This window comes from Callithrix jacchus, chromosome 5, assembly GCF_049354715.1.
Source record: "Callithrix jacchus isolate 240 chromosome 5, calJac240_pri, whole genome shotgun sequence".
Classification (NCBI taxonomy): Eukaryota; Metazoa; Chordata; class Mammalia; order Primates; family Cebidae; genus Callithrix; species Callithrix jacchus.
In genome coordinates this window covers 14,135,178-14,148,264 of record NC_133506.1, presented here as the reverse complement: position 1 = coordinate 14,148,264, position 13,087 = coordinate 14,135,178, and the positions used below count along the sequence as shown (strand labels likewise).

The following is a 13,087-nucleotide window of genomic DNA, read 5'->3' as shown; positions in this document are numbered from 1 at the left end:
GATATGATGGGGGATAAAACAGACACATACACGAATTTTTTTTTCTATTTTTTTTCTTCTACATGAGAACTCAACTGCCCCACACTATTCTCTAGGATGTTGCAGCATCTTCTAGTGTTTAACAGGCACTTGCCTAAGTCTCTTCCCACTGTAGAATTGCCATGTCATCCTCTTTGCAACTCATCTGCCTCCTGCCTGCTTCTTCGCCACCACCTCTGCAGATTGGCAGAAGAATCCATTTATCCAAGGGATGACCTCCCTAACGTTTTTGAGAATCTATTCTAAAAATAGGTCTTTGAAATTTGTAAGGGACAAGTAAATTAGTAATTGAGAACTTGTGTTGAAAACAATAGAGTAGGCCAAGCGCAGTGGCTCACGTCTGTAATCCTAGCACTTTGGGAGGCTGAGACAGGCAGATCACTTGAGGTCAGGAGTTCAAGACCAGCCTGGCCAACATGGTGAAACTCAGTCTCTACCAAAAATTCAAAAATTAGTCTGGCATAGTGGCAGATGGCTGTAATCCCAGCTGCTCAGGAGGCTGAGGCAGGAGAATCAGTTGAACATGAGAGGCGGAGGTTACAGTGAGCCAAGATCATGCCACTGCACTCCAGCCTGGATGACAAAGTGAGACTCTGTCTCAAAAAAAGAAAGAGAGAAAACAGTAGGGAATTAAGAAAAACATCACAAGCGAGGCAAACATCTTAAGAAATAGCTAACTGTATTACAGATTGATGTTGTGTTCCATCCCCTGGGAAAGCCTATTTCAATCCCTCACTGGCCGATGATCCAGTTCCCCTCTGGGTTGGAAGTCCTATTCTGAACCACGGCTCAGACAGGCTGCGCGATGCTGGCTGGCCTTGCTCTCAGAGAGTTTGGATCACAAACACGAGGTAAGGCATTACCACCACATGGATGAGCTTTGCTAGCCATTGCCTGGCATTCCACATTACCTTTGCTCAAAAGTTACTAGCACTAGGCCCACACCTAACAGGTTGAATTCCTAGGCTATTGAGGTCAGTTAAGATGGTTCTCAATATACAGTCCTTCTCTCCACTTAGTTGCCATCCAAGGTTTTTGGGGGTCAGTCCTGGAGAACTGTTAAGTCCTGTTAATCTAAATCTTATTTCTCACTGAAGACTTGATGCCTTATGTGTATGTTCATTGCAGCACTATTTACAATAGCAAAGACATGAAATCAGCCTAGATAGATGCCTATCCTGGCGGATTAGACAGAGATGATATGGTACACATGTGCCATGAAATATTATGCAGCTATAAAAGGGAACACAATCATGCCCTTTGCAGCATGATGGATGTATTTGGAGGTCATGATTCTAAGCAAATTAGAAAACTAATACCATATGTTCTCATGTGTAAGTTGGAGCTAAACACTGAGTACACATGGACACAAAGAAGGAAACAATGAACACTGGGGCCTACTTGAGAGTAAAAAGTGGGATTAGGCAAAGATTGAAAAATTACCTGTTAGGTATCAGGCTCACTATTTGGGTAACAAAATAATTTGTACACCAAGCTCAAGCAACACACAATTTACCATGGAGGAAACTTGTATGTGTACCCCTGCTGCTAAAATAAAAGTTAGAAGGAAAAAGACACTACCTTTTAGATCATGTCTTATTTATGGTACTGCCTGGTCTTGAGAAAGCTAAAGCTGCCCAGATGATGGTGGTGACTGAGCTTGGAATTTACACTTGCAACTTTCTTTCTTTTTTCTTTTGACAACTTTTTTTTTTTAATTTATTATACTTTAAGGTGTACATGTGAAGATCATGCAGGTTTGTTACATAGGTATACACATGCCATGGTGGTGATTTAATGGATCCATCGCCCCGTCACCTACATTAGGTATTTCTCCTAATGCTATCCCTCCCTAATCCCCCCAACCCCTGTTATTCCTCCCCTAGCCCCCAACCCCCCAAACCCCAGTGTGTGATGTTCCCCTCCCTGTGTTTCTGTGTTCTCATTGTTCAACATCGACTTATAAGTGAGAACATGTGGTGTTTGTTTTTCTGTTCTTGTGTCAGTTTGCTGAGAATGATAGTTTCCAGTTTCATCTATGTCCCTGCAAAGGACATGAACTCATCCTTTTTTATGGCAGCATAGTATTCCATGGTGTATATGTGCCACATTTTCTTTATCCAGTCTATCATTGATGGACATCTGGGTTGGTTCCAAGTCTTTGCTATTGTGAACAGTGTTACAATAAACATACAAGTGCATGTATCTTTATAATAGAATGATTGACAATCCTTTGGGTATATACCCAGTAATGGGATTGATGGGTCAAATGGTATTTCTGGTCCTAGATCCTTGAGGAATCAACACATTGTCTTCCCCAATGGTTGAATTAATTTACACTCCTACTAACAGTGTAAAAATGTTCCTATTTCTCCACATCCTCTGTCTCCTTATTTTAATGATCGCCATTCTAACTGGTATGAGGTGGTGTCTCCATATGGTTTTGATTTGCATTTCTCTAATGACCAGGGATGATTAACTTTTTTTTGTGTATTTGTTGGCTACATAAATGTCCTCTTTTAAAAAATGTCTGTTCATATCCTTTGCCCACTTTTGAATGGGGTAGTTGGTTTTTTTCTTGTAAATTTGTTTAAGTTCTCTGTAGATTCTGGATAGTAGCTCTTTGGCAGATGAGTAGACTGCAAAATTTTTTTCCCTTTCTGTTGGTTGCTGGTTCACTCTGTTGATAGGTTATTTTGCGGTGCAGAAGCTCTTAAGTTTAATCAGATCCAATTTGTTGATTTTGGCTTTTGTTGCCATTTGTTTTGGTATTTTAGTCATGAAGTCCTTGCCCATGTCTATGTACTAAATGGTACTGCCTAGGTTTTCTTCTAGAGTTTTTATGGTGTTAGGTCTCATGTTTAAATCTTTAATCCATCTAGAGTTAATTTTGTATAAGGTGTAATGAAGGGATCAGGATCCAGTTTCAGCTTTCTGCATATGGCTAGCCAGTTTTCTCAATACCACTTATTAAATTGGGAATCCTTTCCCCATTGCTTGTTTTTGTCTGGTTTGTCAAAGATCAGATAGTTGTAGTTGCGTGGTGTTCTTTCTGAGGCCTCTGTTCTGTTCCATTGGTCTATATCTCTGTTTTAGCACCAGAATCATGCTGTTTTGACTATAGTAGTCTTGTAATATAGTTTGAAGTCAGACAGCATGACACCTCCAACTTTTTTGTTTTGCTTAGGATTGTCTTGGTTTTGAGGGCTCTTTTTTGGTTCCATATGAAGTTTAAGAGGTGTTTTTTTCCACTTATGTGAAGAAAGTCATTGATAGCTTGATGAGGATAGCACTGAATCTATAAATTACCTTGGGTGGTATGGCCATTTTCACAATATTGATTCTTTCTAACTATGAGTATGGAATGTTTTCACATCTGTTTCTGTCCTCTCTTATTTCTTTGAGCAGTGGTTTGTAGTTCTCCTTGAAGAGGTCCTTCATATCCCTTGTTAGTTGTATTCCTAGGTATTTTATCCTCTTTGTAGCAATTGCGAATGGGAGTTTGATCATGATACACTTGCTACTTTCATTCATGATGTGAAGCATCTCAAGGGCCTTCATCATTGCTTCTAGGTATCTGAGATAAGTCTGAGAAGAATAGCACATTATTTATACTCATGTGATAAGTCATTAGAAAATTAAACTAATTCTGGACAGAGTTCCAAGAAGTTTGCATTTAAATTATGACCCTTGGGCAAAGTAAATGCTTCAGAAAAGTGAGACAGGATCTATTCTTTGTGGGTGGTTTCTATTTTAAAATAAGTGATTTGCAGTATTTGATCATTAATGTTTTTCAACATCATTGGAGAAATTCAAAAATAAAATTTTAATTTATGCAAATTTGTATTAAATCTATTACTGCATGATTAATCACCCTAAAATTTGGTAGCTTATAACAATTGTATATTCTGCACGTTAATATGTGGTTTGGTTTGGTGGGGACTGCTCAGCTCTGCTCAAGGTGGTTTAACTAGGGGCTGGAGGTGCCATTTTGGAGATGGTTGACATAGGGCTGGCTCAAGATTGTGCTGGATGGTTGTCAGGGAGCTTAGCTGTGGCTATGGTCTGGGGGATATGAGTCCTCTCAATGTAGCCTCACCGTGGGCTGTCTGGTGAACATCTCAGATGTTCTGAAGCACATGACATTTTTATAAGCTAGTCTCAGAAGTCACACAGTATTTGCTTTCATTTTATTTTATTCATTGATACAGTTATAGGGGCCCATCCAATTTCAATGAAAGGAGACACATGCTTCGCCTTTTAATGGCAATAATGGAATGTCAAGATTCTAGAATATGTGGGATAGAAGATATTTTACTGCCATCTATGACAATACAATATATAATCTATTCAATGCTCAAATGATTTTTGATTGAGTTTGCTCAAACCAAAGCAAAAACTTTGGCTCATAGAAGGTTACTGGTCACAGATAGGTGTCCCATCAGAGTATTTAACCCAGAGTGGCTCCATCTTGAACAGGAGCTGGATAAAAGAAAGATGAGACCTACTGGGCTGCATTCCTAAGAGGTTAATGCATTCTTAATCACAGGATAAAATAGGTGGTCAGCACAACATATGGGTCACAAAGACTTTGCTGATGAAACAGCATGCGGTAAAGAAGCCAGCCAAATTCCACTAAAACCAAAATGGCAAAGAAAGTGATCTCTGTCATCCTCACTGCTAATTATACTGCATTAGCATGCTAAAAGACACGCACACCAGCACCATGACAGTTTACAAATGCCATGGCAATGTCAGGAAGTTACCCTATATGGTCTAAAAAGGGGAGGAACCCTCAGTTCTGGAAATTCACTACCACTTTCCTGGAAAATTCATGAATAATCATATAATAGCATATAATCAAGAAATAACCATAAAAATGGCCAACCAGCTCTGCCTATGGAGTAGCCATTCTTTATTCCTTTACTTTCTCAATAAATTTGCTTTCACTTTACTGTATGGACTACCCCCAAATTCTTTCTTGTGTGAGATCCAAGAACCCTCTCTTGGGGTGAGGATCAGGACCCCTTTTCAGTAACATCCCCATGAGTGAACTAATTGTATAGTATTTGCTCAAATGCAGTTGAATATTTAGGGCAGAGATGGGAGTTTCTGTCTTTTAAGATCCAAAGAAAAATACTTGTTTTTTTTTTCTTTTTTGAGATGGAGTCTTGCTCTGTCGTCCAGGCTGGAGTGCAGTGGTACAATCTCAGCTCACTGAAATCTCCGCCTTCTAGGTTCAAGTGATTCTCCTGCCTCTGTCTCCCAAGTAGCTGGGATTACAGGTGTGTACCACCATACCTGGCTAACTTTCGTATTTTTAGTAGAGACAGGGTTTTACTATATTGGCCAGGGTGGTCTTGAACTCCTGACCTCCAGTGATCTATCCATCTCAGACTTCCAAAGTGGTGGGATTACAAGCATAAGCCACAGCATCTGGCCAAAATACTTGATTTTTGAGGCTAGAGAATATACTTGAAGTAATAATAATTCTAATTTTATTTAAAATTAGAAAAGGGAATATAAATACATTTGAATATAGTTAGCAACACACAATATGCTTCAATTCTCAAGGGTACATGAAAGCATGAAAGAAAATAAAGAAGAAAAAAGAAAATAGATAAAAAATGTGAAGAAAGAGAAACTATACAGCAAGCAGGAAAGAGACAAAGGTAGCCAGAGGTTAGGGCAAGGAGTGCAATTGTATCAGCATAACACAAGATTACCCAAAATAGTTGTTCCAGCAGCTGCCAAATTAATGGCACCACACCTCCAACACACTCTTTCAGATACCTCCCTCCCATCCCACAATCCTGATTTCCTAGAATTCTAAGCAAGGAGAAGTGAGCATCCAGTAGCAACCCCTTCCCTTATCTAGCAAGGTAAGTTCAGTAAGATCAACCCCAGTAGTTTCAAAGATTTGGGAAAATGAGAAGTAACTCTATTAAAATATGACTAGGGAAATGGATATCTGGTTGATGGCCAATATCCACCCACTCCAGGAAGTATTCACATAAATCCAAGAGTACTCATTAGGTCTAAATGCTTGGGTAGACCATATCTATGTGTAATGAATTATTTTTTATTTTACTTTGAGTAACATGAGCAGCCAACAAAAGGTGTTAAGCACAGAGAGAGATGAGTAGTAAGGTAGAAACAAGACGACTTAGCAGGCTCCTGCAATAATTCAGGCAAGACATACAAAGGCTTAGAAAAGTATAGTAGTGGCCGGGTGACGTAGCTGTAATCCCAGCACTTTGGGAGGCCAAGGCAGGCAGATTGCCTGAGCTCAGGAATTTGCAACCAGCCTGGGCAACACAGCGAAACCCCATCTTTACTAAAATACAAAAAAATTATCTGGGCTTCGTAGTGTGCGCCTATAGTCCCAGCTACTCGAGAGGCTAAGGCAGGAGAATTACCTGAACCCGGGAGGCGGAGGTTTCGGTGAGCCAAGATTGTGCCATTGCACCCCAGCCTGGACGACAGTGAGACACTGTCTGAAATACAGAAAGCAAGCAAGCAAGAAAGAGAAAAAGTATGGTAGGGTGTTCTTGGTGAGAAATGGTTGGAGTCAGGATTGTCTGATATTGCTGGAAATATACATTATTTAGTTTTGGTTAGTATTGCTTGATTTGATATCTCTAGGAATTTTGCCCTCTAATACTAACAATGGAGGCAGAATTCAATATCAGCTTAAAGAACGTGAGCTAATTAGTCTTTCTCAAACTTCATTTTACCTACAAATCACCTGAGGATATTGTTAAAATGCAGATTCTGGTTAAGCCTGAGATTATGCATTTCTAAGCTCCCAGGTGATGCAAACAGTTCATAAACCAAAATATGAAAGAGAAACTTACTAAATATTGGTTGGCAATATAGAATTTTGAACCTCTAGAGTAGACGCTAAAGCCTCATATCCACTGTGACTTCATCCAAAATTTCTGAGGATAAATCACGAGTGTGTTCTGCTGCTGCCCTTTACATTCCAGCCAGCAAGTTGATGTACAAATAGATTACTATGCATTTCTATTTTGTTTCTCTTAAAGACCGATTCCTCAATTTACAGGTGCTTATCTATGTAAAAGTTTCTTACACAAATTAGTAGCAACAAGGTACGCTAGGTGCACATACAAGAAAATCATACGACATGGCAAATATAAAACTATGCATGCATATTCAACTCTTAAAAATCACAGCAAAAATGTGAAGTCAGAGCTCATTAAATTAGAGACTGAGATAACCAAATGATTGGGCAGCCATTACACAGGTGTTCCATTTCAGAAAGTATTAGAGCATAGTGCCAGAGGGGCCTCAAAGCTAATTTCTAACCTAGACTAATCATGCCAGGAATAATGACCTGCCGTTACTGCCTTGTGAATCAGACCCTATGATATTTAAAATAATTAAGATCAAAGCCTAACAAGAAGGTCACTGAATTCACCAGTCATAAAACGTTAGTACAAAACCCAAGGCTGTACTTGTCTGCTCAACAGTCTTCAACACTCAAGTTATAAAAGTGTCTTAAGAGGGACACAAACATCATCTTCAAAAATGTTACTTCCCCAAAGGTGCTGCCAGAGAGCAAGGGAAGTCTCTCCATGAAGTGGTTATTCAAAGCAAAAGTGTTACTCAAAAGCCATTAAACATTTGAAAGGACCAGGTAACTTAAGAGATGGGCTGATGGGATATATCAGCCTGCTGGCTGCAATCCCAGAACACAAACTGGGATGAAGATTTGATTCCCATTTGTAGGCGGCTGGAAAGGAGTGTGAAATGAATTGGTTTGTCCGGGCTGAGTTCCCAGGAAAAGGATGTCTTTCATACCAAAAGCTCCCACCCAAACTGGCAGGGTGCTTCAAGCCAAAGATTTAGACAGTCAAATAAGTGCTAATTGAGTTAGAGGTTTGGTTAGGAAGTGGGTTGACAATTAAGTTCAGCTAAGGCCCTTTAATGGCCCAACTACCAGCCTTGAGAGGCTTTGGTACAGCACACCAAAGCAGAAGAAGGCTTTCTAATCCACTACTAAGACTTTGATTGAAATTCCTAATCTCTATCTGGAACAAGTGTGAGACATCATAGAGAGAAGTGGCCTGGGGTGATAGTGGCAGAGGAAGTTTTGAGGGTGATACTGAGGATGTATTTGTTCACAAGATTTCGCTAGAGATATTCAAGTCTGCAGAACCACAATGGGGAGCCCCAAGAAGAAGCATTCCATTCTTAAGAGGACAACGCCAGTCTGTAGCTTTATGCTGCTACGGCCAAGTTCCCAGCAAGGTTTTGGTTGTTGTTTTTAATGAAAGTATTGAAAAAATGTATTTTCATTCAACAAACAATTTAATGGGGCTTGACTGTTGCCATTCTTATTATGCCTTTGCAAATGCCACCTCACTTATATCTCAAACAACTCTCTGAGGTAAATCACGTTATTGCCATCATTTTATAAACAAGAAAACTGAGGCAAGGGAAGCTCCAGAACTACTAAGGGGCATACTTGGAATACAGAAATGGTGGAAGGACATCTGGGTTAAAACAACAAGAATGTTACAAGAGAATTAAGGAAGGAAATTTTTATTATTCCTCTTTGGAAGGAAGGATATAAAAACCCAAGAGAAAATTTAATAGGCCTCTTCACTGCCCCTTTCCCACAAGTGCCAAAATGAAAGCCTATTAATAGGGCTTAAAACTAAAATTTAGTACAGATAAAAGCAAGTTCTCATTACCCAACATATAATTAACTGGGGAATTCACAGCTGTGGGACATGATGAGGAAGGCTGAGGCTTGCCGATTCAGGCTGCTGATTTTCAAACACGGTGTTAAAACCAAGCAACCAGATCTCTTTATTTGCAGGTTGTATCACTGGCTGCTCTGCTGTAGATGGTGTTGAGAAGTCTAAACTTCGAAAACAGATCCTGTATGGCTTATGGATTAAAGAAACTGGATTTGTGTGGCCCACAAAGATATGAAAAAAAGCTCATCATCACTGGTCATTAGAGAAATGCAACTCAAAACCGCAGTGAGCTAGTGTCTCAGGCCAGTTAGAATGGCAATCATTAAAAAGTCAGGAAACAACTGATGCTGGAGGGGATGTGGAGAAATAGGAACATTTTTACACTGTTTTGGAGTGTCAATTAATTCAACCATTGTGGAAGACGATGTGTTGATTCCTCAAGGATGTAGGACCAGAAATGCCATTTGAACCAGCAATCCCATTGCTAGGTATATACCCAAAGGATTATAAATAATTCTGCTATAAAGACACATGCACATGTATGTTTACTGCAGCACTATTCATAATAGCAAGACTTGAAACCAAGCCAAATGTCCATCAATGATAGACTGGATAAAGAAACCATAGAATATATACACCATGGAATACTATGCAGTCATAAAAAAGGATAAGTTCATGTCCTTTGCAGAGACATGGATGAAACTGGAAACCATTATTCTCAGCAAGCAAATTAACACAGGAACATAAAACGAAACACCACATGTTCTCACTCATAAATGGGAGCTGAACAATGTGAACACACAGATACAGGAGGGGAACATCACACATGAGGGCCTGTTGGGGGTGGGGGGGCCAGGGGAGGGATACCATTATGAGAAATACCTAACGTAGAAGATGGGTTAATGGGTGCAGCAAACTACCATGGCACATGTATACCTGTGTAACAAACTGCACGTTCTGCACATGTATTCCAGAACTTAAAGTATAATAGAGAGAGAGAGAAACTGGAGAACGGAGAACTGGAGGTTGAATGTATTCCACACCCTCCCACTCAAGTAAACCTGCCCTTTCCAAGTTCAGTCCTTTTGCATTTCCTAAGGGAAGACTATTTAATCTCCCATCACTCATGGACCAGTTCAGCAATTCTCCTTTCTTCTCACTGCTTTACAACATCTTGCAAAACCTCCTTTCCACCAAGCCTCATGGCACTTCAACTCCATCATTCCCTGTCCCTCTGCAGGGTTAGCACCTACTGGCTCCTAGAATATTTCCTCATGAACTGAAGACTTTGGAAGTTGAATCACCATCTTCTTAGATCACTGCAGCTCTTGCTCCAAGTAGACAACACAGCCATTATCAGGTACCTATGATTATCTGTCTCCCTAATACAATGACTACAATTTCTACTGCCTTTTGCTAAGCTACTTCTGCAGCCATACCTTGAATTTCAGCATTGTTCCACTTCCACATTTTTAATTCCAAATGCCTTTCTCTCTGAGCATGATTCTGTCTTCATATGTCTTTCACTCCCTCGCTCAAGTCTTTTTCTTTCCACTTCCAGCTTACCTATTAACTTCTTATTGCCTGTCCTTTTACTGCACCTCCAAACTCCAGATCAATCCAACCATATTCTTTTTCTCCCTTCAAACCCGGGCTGTCAAATGATGAAAAAAATACCATGCAACTTTGCAGATTGGTGACACTGTTCAGAGGTACAAGCCTTTGGAAATAGATCTATAGATTTATACAGTTTCCAGGACACATGATTTAATCCCTGGCCTCTGGCAAGTATTGACTAATTAGCTCAAGACCCCCTACCTCATTGCCAAAGCTCATGGGAAGTCAGGCTCAGACCAGGTGAATAACAGTATTAGGCTTCAGATAACTTGAGCACAGTCCAAATTCTCTTATACAATAGCTCACAGGTTTATTTTACAGTTCTAAACTTTTATTATATGCAATGCCATGTAAAGCTAGTGATGTCTAGGAACCATGTTTGCATTTTAGTGGCATTTGTTTGAAAATAGTTTACCTATACTGCTGAGTAATGCGCTTAATGACAGAGTGGAAGCATGCTAATGAAATTGAGGTAAAAGATGGCATAGCCACAGGCAAAAATCACAGCTTCAGTAAGTAGGGAGAAGCCTCAAGACTTGTAGTTCAAAAATCCTTTTACTTAGCAACATCATTTAAAGTAAGAAAAAAATCAAACTCTTCTGGACCAATATCAATTGCTATCTCTCTCCTTCCAACATCTTCTATTTCAATTCTAGCTTCCTTTGTGTTCCACTAAATAGATCATTGCAACAGCTCATGTATCTGACATCATTCTACCTTACTAATTTTTATAAATAAGATTTCCACTTTTTAATGTCATTAAAAGATGTATCTGTTACTAATAAAATTGTACTCTAAAAAAAAAAAAAAGATGTATCTGTTAACCATCTTTTAAAATGTATTAAATTCTTCCCCATCCTAAGGATAATGTGTAAACTGCATTTTGCTATTTCTTGCATTTGCAGAATCCTCTATGATTTTTTGAGTCCCTCTGTTTTTTGTCTTTCTTCCCAAAGTTGAAGCCGCTAGAAAAAAATATCTTATAGATACATTTGTTGCCAAATCACCCACAAAAAATTTTACTATCTTAGAGGTATCAGGACATATAATAATGGCCTCTAAACATTTCCCCAGGAGTTGTTGGTATTCAGTAAACACCAGAAGTAGTCTCTGGGATGTATGGAGAGTAACACATTTCACTCAAAAAAATAAATAAATAAATAAATATATATATATATATATATATATATACACACACACACACACATACACACACACACACACACACACACACACATATATAAACCTTATTTGTAAGTTTTAAACCTTCTCACATTACTTTTGGATTCAAAGTAAGGACTTTGTTGGCTCAATCCTAGGCTGGCTTTGGTGACTTTACATTTCTGTTTGCAGGGTCTGTGGATGTCATAGGACAAAGGTCAAATGCCTCTAACACTCTGGGTTTCAGTTAACTCAGTTCTCAGGTGAGACCACCGGCCCCTCTGCTCCTGCAGATTCCAGTGTCAGGTGGTTAAGATGCCATAATACAGATGAAAGCAGTCTGAACAGCAGAAGGAGCTTTATCTGGTGAAAGGACAGAGCCAACTGAGGCCAGGGGAGTTTCTGGTGACTGGCAGGAGCATTATTCACATTTTACAGTTTCTAGCCTAATATGTGTCAGGCACTAACTAAACATTTAATGATCAAGTGAATAAATGAATGAATAAAGGAGCCCACTTTGAGATTGCTATGAAGAAACTAATAATGTTAAATAAATTTTCCCCAAAGCCAGAAACTCCTTTTTAATCTAAATGTATTTAGCTTTAAAAATCTGATGCATATTCAGATTACATTGGTCACCAGAAACCTCTTTGGAAGCAAAATGGCAAACTCTAAATCAGGCCCATGGAATTTTCCTTAGAAAAGTGATCAGATGGCTGGATGCAGTGGCTCACGTCTGTAATCCCAGCACTTCAGGAGGCTGAGGCAGGCAGATCATCTGAGGTCAGGAGTTCGAGACCAGCCTGGCCAATATGATAAAACTCTGTCTCTACTAAAAATACAAAAATTAACTGGGCATGGTGGCACATGCCTATAATCCCAGCTACTCAGGAGGCTGAGGCAGGATGATTGCTTGAACCCCGGAGGTGGGGTCTGCAGTGAACAAGACTTCGCCACTGCACTCCAGCCTGGGTGACAGAGTGGGACTCTATCTCAAAAAAAGAAAATTGATCAAATAATTGAAATGATCAGCTCCACAAGTCAACAGGCTTTCAGTGAAAATAGTTTTTAAAAGTTCATGCTCATCTAGGTGAAAGCCTAGCTTACCTATCAAGAACATCCTGTGTAAGCATAGTGCCTCACACCTGTAATTTCAGCATTTGGGGAAGCCAAGAGGGGAGGATTGCTTGAGGGCTGAAGCTTGAAACTATATATTCCTTTAGACATAATACTGTACTCTTCATTAATGATAGGACAGTCTTCAAATATTGAAAAGAGGAAACAGTGTTGACATTGTCTTATGAGAAATTGTTAAAGGGATTGGGGTGGTAAAGTTTAGAAGGAGGAAGAAACAACCAAGGAGATAAACGGAAACTCCAAATTAATGTCTATGCAAAAAAAAGAAATGAAATTATTCTAATGAGATCCAGCAGTAATCAGCAAATACTAGACCCAGATTTTAAGGAAGAAACTGTTAGCAACCAGAACTGCGTAGAAATGAGACAGATGCCTTTGCAGATGTCATCTACCTTTCATGGTAT

General features: G+C 39.4%; 1 long non-coding RNA gene across 1 annotated transcript in view; it reads right to left on the bottom strand.

Annotated features, from left to right (window-relative positions):
• Positions 1-13,087, bottom strand: part of LOC144582850 (uncharacterized) — a 293,627-nt gene that overhangs the window by 274,190 nt on the left and 6,350 nt on the right. The gene's annotated exons all lie outside the window — the stretch shown is intronic.